Source organism: Lethenteron reissneri, chromosome 32 (genome assembly GCF_015708825.2).
Source record: "Lethenteron reissneri isolate LAM-NWPU_2019-01 chromosome 32, ASM1570882v1, whole genome shotgun sequence".
In the NCBI taxonomy this organism is placed as follows: domain Eukaryota; kingdom Metazoa; phylum Chordata; class Hyperoartia; order Petromyzontiformes; family Petromyzontidae; genus Lethenteron; species Lethenteron reissneri.
This window is the reverse complement of record NC_083810.1, coordinates 14,480,413-14,492,447: the sequence shown is the minus strand read 5'-3', so window position 1 is coordinate 14,492,447 and position 12,035 is coordinate 14,480,413. Positions and strand designations below refer to the sequence as shown.

Genomic DNA, 12,035 nt, shown 5'->3' with positions numbered 1-12,035 from the left:
TGCCGGGTGTGGCGAGGTAAATGAGTGGATATCCCAACCAGGTGAGACCCACCGAGCTACAGTGCTCTTGTTCAGAAGCGATCTGGTCACAAACAAATAGCTCAACGAAGTGGCTTATCACGCGGACATCTAGAGCAGGCACACGCTCTCAAGGCGTGTGTCTAAGGCGTCGGGCAGCATGGAGGAGGAGGAGGCAAAGCCCTCCGACAAGGAGGGCTCCCGATAGCTCGGTCTCGTGGGGCCCTTCTGCGAGCAGGGACGTGACGAAGACATGGCCGTGCTGCATATCCATTGCTGTTTCACCACAAGAGACAGGGATGTGAGAAATGGCCGTGCTGCATATCCATTGTTGTTTGACCACAAGAGACGGGGATGTGAGAATGTCTAAAAGCGAGCTCGAGAACCAGTCGTGGCCACTGGCGCTGTGAGTCGTGACCATGAATCGAATCCAGGTGGCAGGGGTTCTCAGAAACGGTGCGCGAACCAATTCGCGACATCGCCACGCATTGTGCCACACGGAGAAGCCACGGCGAGGGCTTCTTTCAAAGGGGCAGCAAGAGCCCGCGAGTGATTAAACGATCAGCCCCTGGCGACGTCCAGCAGCAGCAGCAGCCTCTTCAGTTTATTCTTCCCGGCAGAGCCGCCGCCGCCGCCACCACCCAGTGGCGCTGCCTGAGCGCAGCAGCAGCAGCAGCCCAGAGGCGCCTAACCCCGTAACGTGACCTGAGCCAACCCCGCAGCGTGACCTGAGCCAGCCCCGCAGCGTGACCTGAGCCAGCCCCGCAGCGGTGACCTGAGCCAGCCCCGCAGCGTGACCTGAGCCAGCCCCGTAGCGTGACCTGAGCCAGCCCCGCAGCGTGACCTGAGCCAGCCCCGCAGCGTGACCTGAGCCAGCCCCGTAGCGTGACCTGAGCCAGCCCCGTAGCGTGACCTGAGCCAGCCCCGCAGCGTGACCTGAGCCAGCCCCGTAGCGTGACCTGAGCCAGCCCCGTAGCGTGACCTGAGCCAGCCCCGCAGCGTGACCTGAGCCAGCCCCGTAGCGTGACCTGAGCCAGCCCCGTAGCGTGACCTGAGCCAGCCCCGTAGCGTGACCTGAGCCAGCCCCGTAACGTGACCTGAGCCAGCCCCGCAGCGTGACCCGAGGCCAGCCCCGTAACGTGACCTGAGCCAGCCCCGCAGCGTGACCTGAGCCAGCCCCGCAGCGTGACCTGAGCCAGCCCCGTAACGTGACCTGAGCCAGCCCCGCAGCGTGACCTGAGCCAGCCCCGTAACGTGACCTGAGCCAGCCACCGTAGCGTGACCTGAGCCAGCCCCGCAACGTGACCTGAGCCAGCCCGCAGCGTGACCTGAGCCAGCCCCGCAGCGTGACCTGAGCCCGCCCCGCAGCGTGACCTGAGCCAGCCCCGTAGCGTGACCTGAGCCAGCCCCGTAGCGTGACCTGAGCCAGCCCCGTAGCGTGACCTTGTCACAATGGGGGGGGGGGGGGGGGGGGGGGGGGGGGGGGCACAATACAGCCAATTTTGAACAAACTTTAAATCCCCATATGCACAGTCGTGGATGGGGAGCTGTAGATCAAAAGACTGAAAAGTGTGAAACGAAACATGGAGGAGAGATGCATTCTTGGACGTATACAGAGAAGCGTGATGATCGACGTGGATGAGAGAACACGCGCAGCAGGTCGTGACATCATCAATCAATACGTGTGTAGGGCAGGTCGCCATCGAGAACAATGGTCAAGACGAACACGGAGTGGCAGCCAAGGAATGAAACGCATCGAAGAGGTCGTACACGGAGGAGATGGAGCAATGGAGGTGGTGCGTGTGCAGACGAGAACTCGGTGGGTCATGACATCCAGAGATCACGAGAGGTGGCATTGGCTGGCGGAGGCCTTCATCGAGCAGTGGATTGACGGTGGCTGGTCGTGATGAGAATGCATCATGGATGTGGGCTGAGCTACAGAGTTGCTCTGAGCCCCGCGCGGTTTTGACCCCCCCCCCCCCCCCATCACGTCCTGGCCCCCATTTGTGTAGCCTCCAAGAAGCCTCCCCCAGGGCGCTGATATTTCCCTGGGATGGATGGAACTCCGAGGCGAGGCGTTTTAAATTTTAAACAGCCTCCCCGAAGACTTACGGACAAAAGCCACGGAGATGCAACATGACGGGGTGAGTGAGTGTGAAGTCGAGCCTACTGTCTGCGCAGCACGGTGTGTGTGTGTTAAGAACATCAACACACAGGAGTCGATACGAGTCCAGTACTGCTTTGTGCGAACAGTTGTTGTAGGAGCTGTGTAAACAATGAAGCACGTGTTTTTTTTCGAAAGGCAAACTGCTTTAGACGTAGCGAATATTTTACTGCAAGTGGTTTAGGCAAACTGGTATCGGTCTCCCGCCAGAGGATTGTGGAATTTGCACCCCTGGCTCAGAGCAACTAATGAAGATGATTCTTGGTTCTTTCGGTAAAGTCACGTAGAAGGGAAATTATAAATAATAAAATTCAACATAATAAAATACAATTCTCTAGTGAGAATTGTATTTATTATGTTTTAAATACAATTCTCTAGTGAGAATTGTATTTTATTATGTTTTATTTTATTCTTTTTTCCCTTCTCCGTGACTTTACCGAAAGAACCAAGAAGATGACAAAGGATGTTTCACTATTTTAATCTAAATAATGGTGCTAATTGGTCACTGGCTCAATCCGCGGACGAAATCCTTCGTGAATGTAACGCCAGGAGTCGTCTCGAGTCGAGCATTGGTTTCAGCAGAAGGCTCTGAGCAGGGCGGCCACTGAGATTCATTCCAGGCGAACACGAGTGACGAGGTGATTGATGTTATCCGGTCCCAAACCGCACCGCCCCTTCACTAACCCGCACTGACATCGTAGCGGCGAGACATTCTAAAGCAACCCCCATTGGCGATACGGCGTGGGCAGGTCTCCATCCAGCAGTGGATTGACAAAGGGCTGTGCATTGTCACAAATTGTCATCTTTTACAGTGAACCATCACATCATCACGCACTCGCAAGCTCTCCCTCGTGTATAGTCGTCGTCGTCGACAGACCCTCGGGGTTCGAGGTTGGCGTCTCTCATTTATAAACATTCATTCGCTAGGTTATCACAACCAATGACGTTCAAATGTTGCATATTCTCCACTTTTTCCCCACCTTATTGTTTAAAATAACGGTTGGGAATATGCCTTATAATGCAGTAGGTGTTGTATGCGACCAGATGTTGTATGCCTGTATTGATACCAGGCGCAACGTTGTGGCGTTTCTTTACTTCCCCGCAGAACAGTGTACCTGCGCAGGGCAGTAACGAAACTTCGAGGCATGTTCATAGTTGAATATTCCTGCACGTTGTTTGTCTCGTCGGCAAACGCGTGATTATTGTTTCGCAATTTCCCTAAAAGCCCATTAAAATCCAGCAGATGTTTCAGACTATACCTGTTTATAGACTTGACTAATGTGTACCGACTCTCGCTGCTTCAACGCTACTTTGTAATTAATAATTCAAGGATCATTATTGAGGTCGCTAAGGTCGCCAATTACTGCGCAGCCTTCGCACAAATTTCACGGCGGCGGAAACAGGCAACGCGAAGCGGCAGGCTGTGCTGCCCTGCCTGCATCCTGTGTGATCATTCTTCTGAGTATGATCATGCTTGGGAAGACTCGGCGAGTCTTATGGCTCTTTTCAGGAAGAGCCTGCCGAGGAGACGATGCTTTCTCTGAACAGTATATTGCAATGGAGTAAGTTGAAGGCAATGTGTTTTAGTTTTTGCAAAAAAATGTGGCACACATTGACCTACTCTTGCGGATTACATCAAGGGGTCATTCAGGTGCCACTGCGAGGCAGATGGCGCGTATCTGTGCGATGAATACTCCCGCAGCATGTAAATTGCACTTATTTCGCACCGTACGTAGTCAACTCCGATAATTATCGGAGGACAACAAACTAAACACAAAACGTGTAACCCACTCTCGGGGCGGCCGCTGCATTGGGACCGTTAATCTCTGCAACAAGCGGCGACCCCACGACCGCTGGGTATGAATTTAATCATGCAGTCATTTTGATAAAACATGTGCATGCCTCGAAATAACTAAATACATGTTTACATCTATTTCACGCATTATCCATAAACCTGTGGAATGTCCATATTGTTTTCTATTGCTGGTAAACTTGCAATTATAATCACACGTCATCATCCCTTCCACACACACACCATGCAGGCAACCCACGTGGGAGGTCTTCTCGAGGTGGAGCGAGTGGTCAGCATGCGTTGTTGTCCATCACTGCCTTTTATCGATAATGAGTTTAGAAGGAAACGTTGATTGAACCTAAACGCACTCGTATCAAGTTTTTTTTTTTTACTTAATTGCCTTTCTGGTAAAAAGAAAAAAATTCCAGTTTGTTTCTGCGTTGCTCTCCCGGCAGGAGGGAAGGTTACCGGGTCGCAGAGCGCCAGGACACGCCAGTGGCGGGCTGCACCATTCAATTACCGCAGACCCTGGCCGTCACGATCACTAATTGTGATCAGAAAATTGCGCAGTCGCTCGTTTGTGATGGGAGGGTAAAGTCGGGTCGCCGCAAACGTGAACGCCGCTTTCAGCAGTGGCGGCGCTAGGCATAAGCAAACTCAGCAAAAGCTTAAGGCCACGGGCAAATTAACTCAAGGGGGCCCCAGATTCATGCAAAATACGGGCGCATCGCTCAAATTCAACAACAATCTAATGAATGAGGCCAATTGATCTCTGTCATCCTGATCCTGTCTGCATCTCTCTGCTCTCGTCTCACTAGATCTTTTGTTCATCTGTATTTCTCTTATCTCCCTACAGCTCTATCTCCTGTCATCTCACTAGGATTGTATACATTTAAAAGGGAGCGGGTCCCACAAACATTTTCTGCTTCGGGCCCTCAATGGGCTTAGCACCACCCCCACTGGTTGTGACCGCTGGAAACGCTGTTCTATCAAAATCGCTAGGAGGCTGACTCCACCACACGGAAATGTGAAACGTTTCTGTGGGTTATTCCGAGTAGGGGGTCACTTTTGATGGTTTACACAGGGCACCACCATGGACACTTACACATGGGATGGTGTTTCAAAACCACTGTCCTTTGAATCCACCCACAATGCAATACAACTATTTACACTTTTTTTTAAATCACACTGTGTATTATGTATATGACATTTAAAATGCATATGACATGCACGTGTTTGGTGATAAATGCAATGTATCGCGATGTGTCAATCCACTGCTGGAAGAAGGCCTCCCCACGCAGTGTCTGTCATGTTGGTTGACCATATTTCACCAAGATGGTCAGTGAGGGTCGTTGCATGGGTGGAGATGGGGTGCGGGTGGGCAGGACAGCTTCAAACATCACTCGCCACTGATGTTGTCTGTGGCTTGGAATACAATTGAGGATCACTGGGGCCATAGTGTGCTCACCACTGCGCTACCGCTCCTCCCGTATGAGATCTATAACTGCATCAGAGGCGAATCGTTACAGATATAATTTAGGATGAAATACCCCCTTCTACTTGACATAACAGTGAATGTCGCGGCCTCTAGCGGCTTGCGTGTGTCACGTGAACTCATGAACCAGGACATACCAGTGGCAAACAACCCATATTTGGACGGACGCGATTTGACGTGTGAACGCATGTTTGTACGTATGGTGAGATTAAGAATAGATAATTGATAAATCGAAGCACGTGGAAGGAACCCATAAAGGCACAGGGTACACCGGATTGTGTAAGAGTGAAAGTGTTCGCGAGATGACATTGAGGCGCGCAAGGCATGCACGTATCTCGCGAAGCGTTGCTACATACCTTTAGTTTATCCAAACAACAAGAAAGCAACGTCATGAGCTTAAATACGTTCAAATATGCATTTGCAAAGGCTGCCCATTTCCAAGTTGTAGTTTGCTTAAATATAAAGGTGGCAGTGCACAAGCACAGCATAACGTGTTCGCGCCGTCTGCATTGCATTGATTCAGAGTTGATGTTTTCGTTAGGCCACGTAATGATCGTACCAAATTGTTTATTGGGTCCGGCAATGAATGTTGGTACATTTCCCAATGATTGTTGTTGCATTATCATGGTGCTGTTTCTCGCCACTAAGTGTCACGAAATCTGCTATATTATTGTAAAAAAAAACATTCGCCAATAGCACTGTTGCCTGCAAAGGAACAAATATAAAATTGGCGACAAGTTGCTCGTTGATAATGCAAACTTAGCACATCGCTCTGCCCACTGAGGGTCAGCACGTGAACCCCACCATCGCGCACACGCGCGCACACCCCACACACACACAACACACACCCCACACACACAACACTCACCACACACACCCCACACACACCCCACACACACAACACACACCCCACACACCCACCACACACACAACACACACCCCACACACACAACACTCACCACACACACCCCACACACACCCCACACACACAACACTCACCACACACACCCCACACACCCACCACACACACAACACACACCCCACACACCCACCACACACACAACACACACCCCACACACACCACAGACACAACACACACCCCACACACACACCCCACACACATACCACACACACAACACACACCCCACACACCCACCACACACACAACACACACCTCACACACACCCCACACACCCCACACACACCCCACACACACACCACGCACACACACACCACACACCCCACACACACACCACACACACACCCCACACACACCAGACACACCCCACACACACACACCACACACCCCACACACCCCACACACACACCACACACACAACACACACCCCACACACACACCACGCACACACACACCACACACCCCACACACACACCACACACACACACCACACACACAACACACACCCCACACACACACACCACACACCCCACACACCCACCACACACACACCCCACACACACAACACACACACCACACACACCACACACACCCCACACACACACACCCCACACACACAACACACACCCCACACACTACACCACACACTACACCACACACACACACAACACACACCCCACACACCCACCACACACACCACACACACACCACACACACAACACCCCCCACACACCCACCACACACTCCACACACACAGCACACACACACCACACACCCCACACACACCACACACGCGCACATACACCTCACACACCCCACACACACACACCCCACACGCACCCCACACAGACCCAACACCCCACACACAACCCCACACACCCCCCACGTGCACGCTACGCGGCGTGGCAGGGTGAACGCCAAGGCGGGGGATGGGAATGGCTGTGGTGGTCACGGAGGTGGGGAGGAGGAGGATGGGGGGTGGAGGTCCGCTGATCTGCATCGGGCTTCAGTTGACAAGGGGAGTGAGTGGGGATCGGTGGGCAGGAGAGGAGTGGCTGTGATGGTGGCTGTGTGGGTGTTGAGATCTGCCCCTGGGGGTGGGCGATGAGGTGTCCACGCACAGGAGTCGCACCGTCATTGCCTGGGGAAGGAGGAGGAGGAGAAGTCGCCAGCTTCTCGGGAGACGGCGACAGTTCGTGCGGTGGCCTCCAGAGGGGTTCGGGAGATTGTTGCTCGCTCCGCCTTGAAGTTTTGCGAGAGAGAGAGAGAGAGAGCGGAGAGGCACAGGAGGAGGGGGAGAGGCACAGGAGGAGGGGGAGAGTGGGGGAGAGGGGCCAGAGAGGAACGCACGCCGACTGTGCGTACAGCAGCTGGGCGAGAGACGACGTCCTCTAGCAGTGACAACAACAACAAGAACAACAACAACAAGAACAACACGTGCACCGGGCCAGTGAGCGCATGAAGAAGATGTCCCTCTGCCTCCAGTGAAGCGAGAGGTACCCTGCGCGGCGTCCCCGTCCCCCTCCCGCTGCTGCCGCTGCCGCCGCAGAGCTCCGCTCCCGTCTCCCTCCTCCTCCTCTCGTGAGCGCGCCTGCTGCTACTGCTGCTGCCAGCTCCTCACGGCTGCCGTGCACACAGAGACAGAGACACACAGAGACGCAGAGACAGACAGACACAGAGAGAGAGACACACAGAGAGACAGGGGGATGTAGCGAGAGAAGCCACCACCACCGCCACCAGCGCTCCCTGCGTCTTGCAGGCGACGGTGTCGGTGGTGTCGGTGGCGGCTCCGCTCGGGGTCGCTGCGAGCGGAGCCGGGGCGCGATTGCGAGGAGCTGGCGCCGCTGTGCGCCTCTTTGTATGGCAGCAGCAGCAGGAGCAGCAGCAGCAGCAGGAGCAGCAGCAGGAGCAGCAGCAGCAGCAGGAGTAGCAGCAGCAGCAGGAGTAGGAGCAGCAGCAGCAGGAGCAGCAGCAGCAGCAGGAGCAGCAGCAGGAGCAGCAGCAGCAGCAGGAGTAGCAGCAGCAGCAGGAGTAGGAGCAGCAGCAGCAGGAGTAGGAGCAGCAGCAGCAGGAGCAGCAGCAGCAGGAGCAGGAGCAGCAGCAGGAGTAACAGCAGCAGTAGCAGCAGGAGTAGCAGTAGCAGCAGCAGGAACAGCAGCAGCAGGAGCAGCAGCAGCAGTAACAGCAGGAGTAGCAGTAGCAGCAGCAGGAGCAGCAGGAGCAGCAGCAGTAACAGCAGCAGTAGCAGCAGGAGTAGCAGTAGCAGCAGCAGGAACAGCAGCAGCAGGAGCAGCAGCAGTAACAGCAGGAGTAGCAGCAGCAGGAGCAGCAGGAGCAGCAGCAGTAACAGCAGCAGTAGCAGCAGGAGTAGCAGTAGCAGCAGCAGGAGCAGCAGCAGTAACAGCAGGAGTAGCAGGAGCAGCAGGAGCAGCAGCAGTAACAGCAGCAGTAGCAGCAGGAGTAGCAGTAGCAGCAGCAGGAACAGCAGCAGCAGGAGCAGCAGCAGTAACAGCAGGAGTAGCAGCAGCAGGAGCAGCAGGAGCAGCAGCAGTAACAGCAGCAGTAGCAGCAGGAGTAGCAGTAGCAGCAGCAGGAACAGCAGCAGCAGGAGCAGCAGCAGTAACAGCAGGAGTAGCAGGAGCAGCAGGAGCAGCAGCAGTAACAGCAGCAGTAACAGTAGCAGCAGCAGGAGCAGCAGTAACAGCAGCAGTAGCAGCAGGAGTAGCAGTAGCAGCAGCAGGAACAGCAGCAGCAGGAGCAGCAGCAGTAACAGCAGGAGTAGCAGCAGCAGGAGCAGCAGGAGCAGCAGCAGTAACAGCAGCAGTAGCAGCAGGAGTAGCAGTAGCAGCAGCAGGAACAGCAGCAGCAGGAGCAGCAGCAGTAACAGCAGGAGTAGCAGGAGCAGCAGGAGCAGCAGCAGTAACAGCAGCAGTAACAGTAGCAGCAGCAGGAGCAGCAGGAGCAGCAGCAGTAGCAGCAGGAGTAGCAGTAGCAGCAGCAGGAGCAGGAGGGCCGTGCTAGGTGCATGGCAGTGTGGGAGCAGGGCGAGGTGCTATGTGCATGGCAGTGCGTGTGTGCGCTAAGTAGACTGCACGCGTATTGTGTGGAGAGGTGGAGTGTCCGGGTGGGATGGATGTGTATGCATCGACGGTATGTGGCTATAGGGGAGAGTCTACAGGATGCTTGTGAATGTATGGGATCAAGTGTGCCTATAGAGAGTGTGTGTGTGTGTACAGGATAACGTGCTTGTATGGGATGTGTATTTATTGGGGGAAGTGTTACAATACACTGGAATACGGTATGAAGGTACGGTACAGTGTGTGTGTGTAAATAGTGAGTGGTATACGGGATGTTTGTCTGTTTAATTGATACGAGCCACGTGTAGTTGCAGTGCAAGACGCGCATTTGTCTTCGTTTAAAACGTTACGATGGACAAGTTATGAACTATGCGAGTGTGTGTGCGCTTGACTTAAGAAAACATCTCTTGCAAACACTTGTGGAAGCGTGGCCATGGATATGCGCACAGAGTCTAGGAGCAGTCGGTGTCTGTGTGTGTGTGGTATGTGTGTTTGAGTGTGCCTCGTTTCCCCCCCATGCTCCCCGTCGACTTATATGGCCTCTCCGTGCGTGCGTCTACATCGCCCCGCACTCCGCGTGGCGATGTGCACCTTCAGCGTGGATGGGGTCGAGTTGTCAGCAGCGGCCGCCTGCGTGGTTACTGAGAGTACAGAGAGTGTCGCTCCTCTGCCTTCATGCAGCAGCAGCAGGCAGCGCACCACGCTGCTGCTGTGCGTGAGCTGCTGTGTGTGACCTGCTGTGTGTGAGCTGCTGTGTGTGAGCTGCTGTGCGTGAGTTGCTGTGCGTGAGTTGCTGTGCGTGAGCTGCTGTGTGTGACCTGCTGTGTGTGAGCTGCTGTGCGTGAGTTGCTGTGCGTGAGTTGCTGTGCGTGAGCTGCTGTGTGTGACCTGCTGTGTGTGAGCTGCTGTGCGTGAGTTGCTGTGCGTGAGTTGCTGTGTGTGAATTGCTGTGTGTGACCTGCTGTGTTTGAGCTGCTGTGCGTGAGTTGCTGTGCGTGAGTTGCTGTGCGTGAGTTGCTGTGTGTGAATTGCTGTGTGTGACCTGCTGTGTTTGAGCTGCTGTGCGTGACCTGCTGTGTGTGAGCTGCTGTGTGTGACCTGCTGTGTTTGAGCTGCTGTGCGTGAGTTGCTGTGCGTGAGTTGCTGTGTGTGAGCTGCTGTGTGTGAATTGCTGTGTGTGAGCTGCTGTGTGTGACCTGCTGTGTGTGAGCTGCTGTGCGTGAGTTGCTGTGCGTGAGTTGCTGTGTGTGAGCTGCTGTGTGTGAATTGCTGTGTGTGAGCTGCTGTGTGTGACCTGCTGTGTGTGAGCTGCTGTGCGTGAGTTGCTGTGCGTGAGTTGCTGTGTGTGAGCTGCTGTGTGTGAATTGCTGTGTGTGAGCTGCTGTGCGTGAGTTGCTGTGCGTGAGTTGCTGTGTGTGAATTGCTGTGTGTGAGCTGCTGTGCGTGAGCTGCTGTGCGTGAGTTGCTGTGTGTGAGTTGCTGTGCGTGAGTTGCTGTGTGTGAGCTGCTGTGTGTGACCTGCTGTGTGAGCTGCTGTGCGTGAGTTGCTGTGTGTGAGCTGCTGTGTGTGACCTGCTGTGTGTGAGCTGCTGTGCGTGAGTTGCTGTGTGTGAGCTGCTGTGCGTGAGTTGCTGTGTGTGAGCTGCTGTGCGTGAGTTGCTGTGTGTGAGTTGCTGTGCGTGGCCTGCTGTGCGTGAGCTGCTGTGCGTGAGTTGCTGTGCGTGACCTGCTGTGTGTGAGCTGCTGTGTGTGAGCTGCTGTGCGTGACCTGCTGTGTGTGAGCTGCTGTGTGTGAGCTGCTGTGCGTGACCTGCTGTGCGTGAGTTGCTGTGTGTGAGCTGCTGTGTGTGAGCTGCTGTGTGTGAGCTGCTGTGCGTGACCTGTTGTGTGTGAGCTGCTGTGTGTGAGTTGCTGTGTGTGACCTGCTGTGTGTGAGTTGATGTGCGTGAGCTGCTGTGTGTGAGTTGCTGTGTGTGACCTGCTGTGTGTGACCTGCTGTGCGTGAGCTGCTGTGCGTGAGCTGCTGTGCGTGACCTGCTGTGCGTGAGCTGCTGTGCGTGACCTGCTGTGCGTGAGCTGCTGTGCGTGAGCTGCTGTGCGTGACCTGGTGTGCGTGAGCTGCTGTGCGTGACCTGCTGTGCGTGACCTGCTGTGCGTGAGTTGCTGTGCGTGACCTGCTGTGCGTGACCTGCTGTGCGTGAGTTGCTGTGCGTGAGTTGCTGTGCGTGAGCTGCTGTGCGTGTGAGCTGCTGTGTGTGAGTTGCTGTGTGTGAGCTGCTGCTGCTGTGTGCGTGAGCTGCTGGAGTGTCTGCGCCCATTGACGAAGCAGGTGCGGCGAGCCCATTGAGACTAAACGTAGCCACTCGAAGGGAGACCTCGATTATATTACAAAAAGAAAACTACAACACTGTTGTCGTTGTTGTTGCTATTCTAGTTGGCTAAAGGCTGTCACTCTTACCAGGATTGCGGTGTTGTGATGGCCAAGATCACAACAATTCCGTAAAGGCGCAGCGCAGAAAGTGCGTGCTCATGCCCCTGCTGGGGAAAAAAAACCTCCAGTCAAGGGAGCT

The 12,035-nt window shown here is 54.6% G+C and overlaps 1 protein-coding gene across 1 annotated transcript in view; it reads left to right on the top strand.

Annotated features, from left to right (window-relative positions):
* The first annotated feature begins 7,719 nt into the window (after positions 1-7,719).
* Positions 7,720-12,035, top strand: part of LOC133350087 (protocadherin Fat 1-like) — a 228,050-nt gene continuing 223,734 nt past the window's right edge. Inside the window, 1 exon segment of the mRNA XM_061564091.1 lies at positions 7,720-7,884. The gene's annotated coding sequence lies outside the window, so the exon portion shown is untranslated.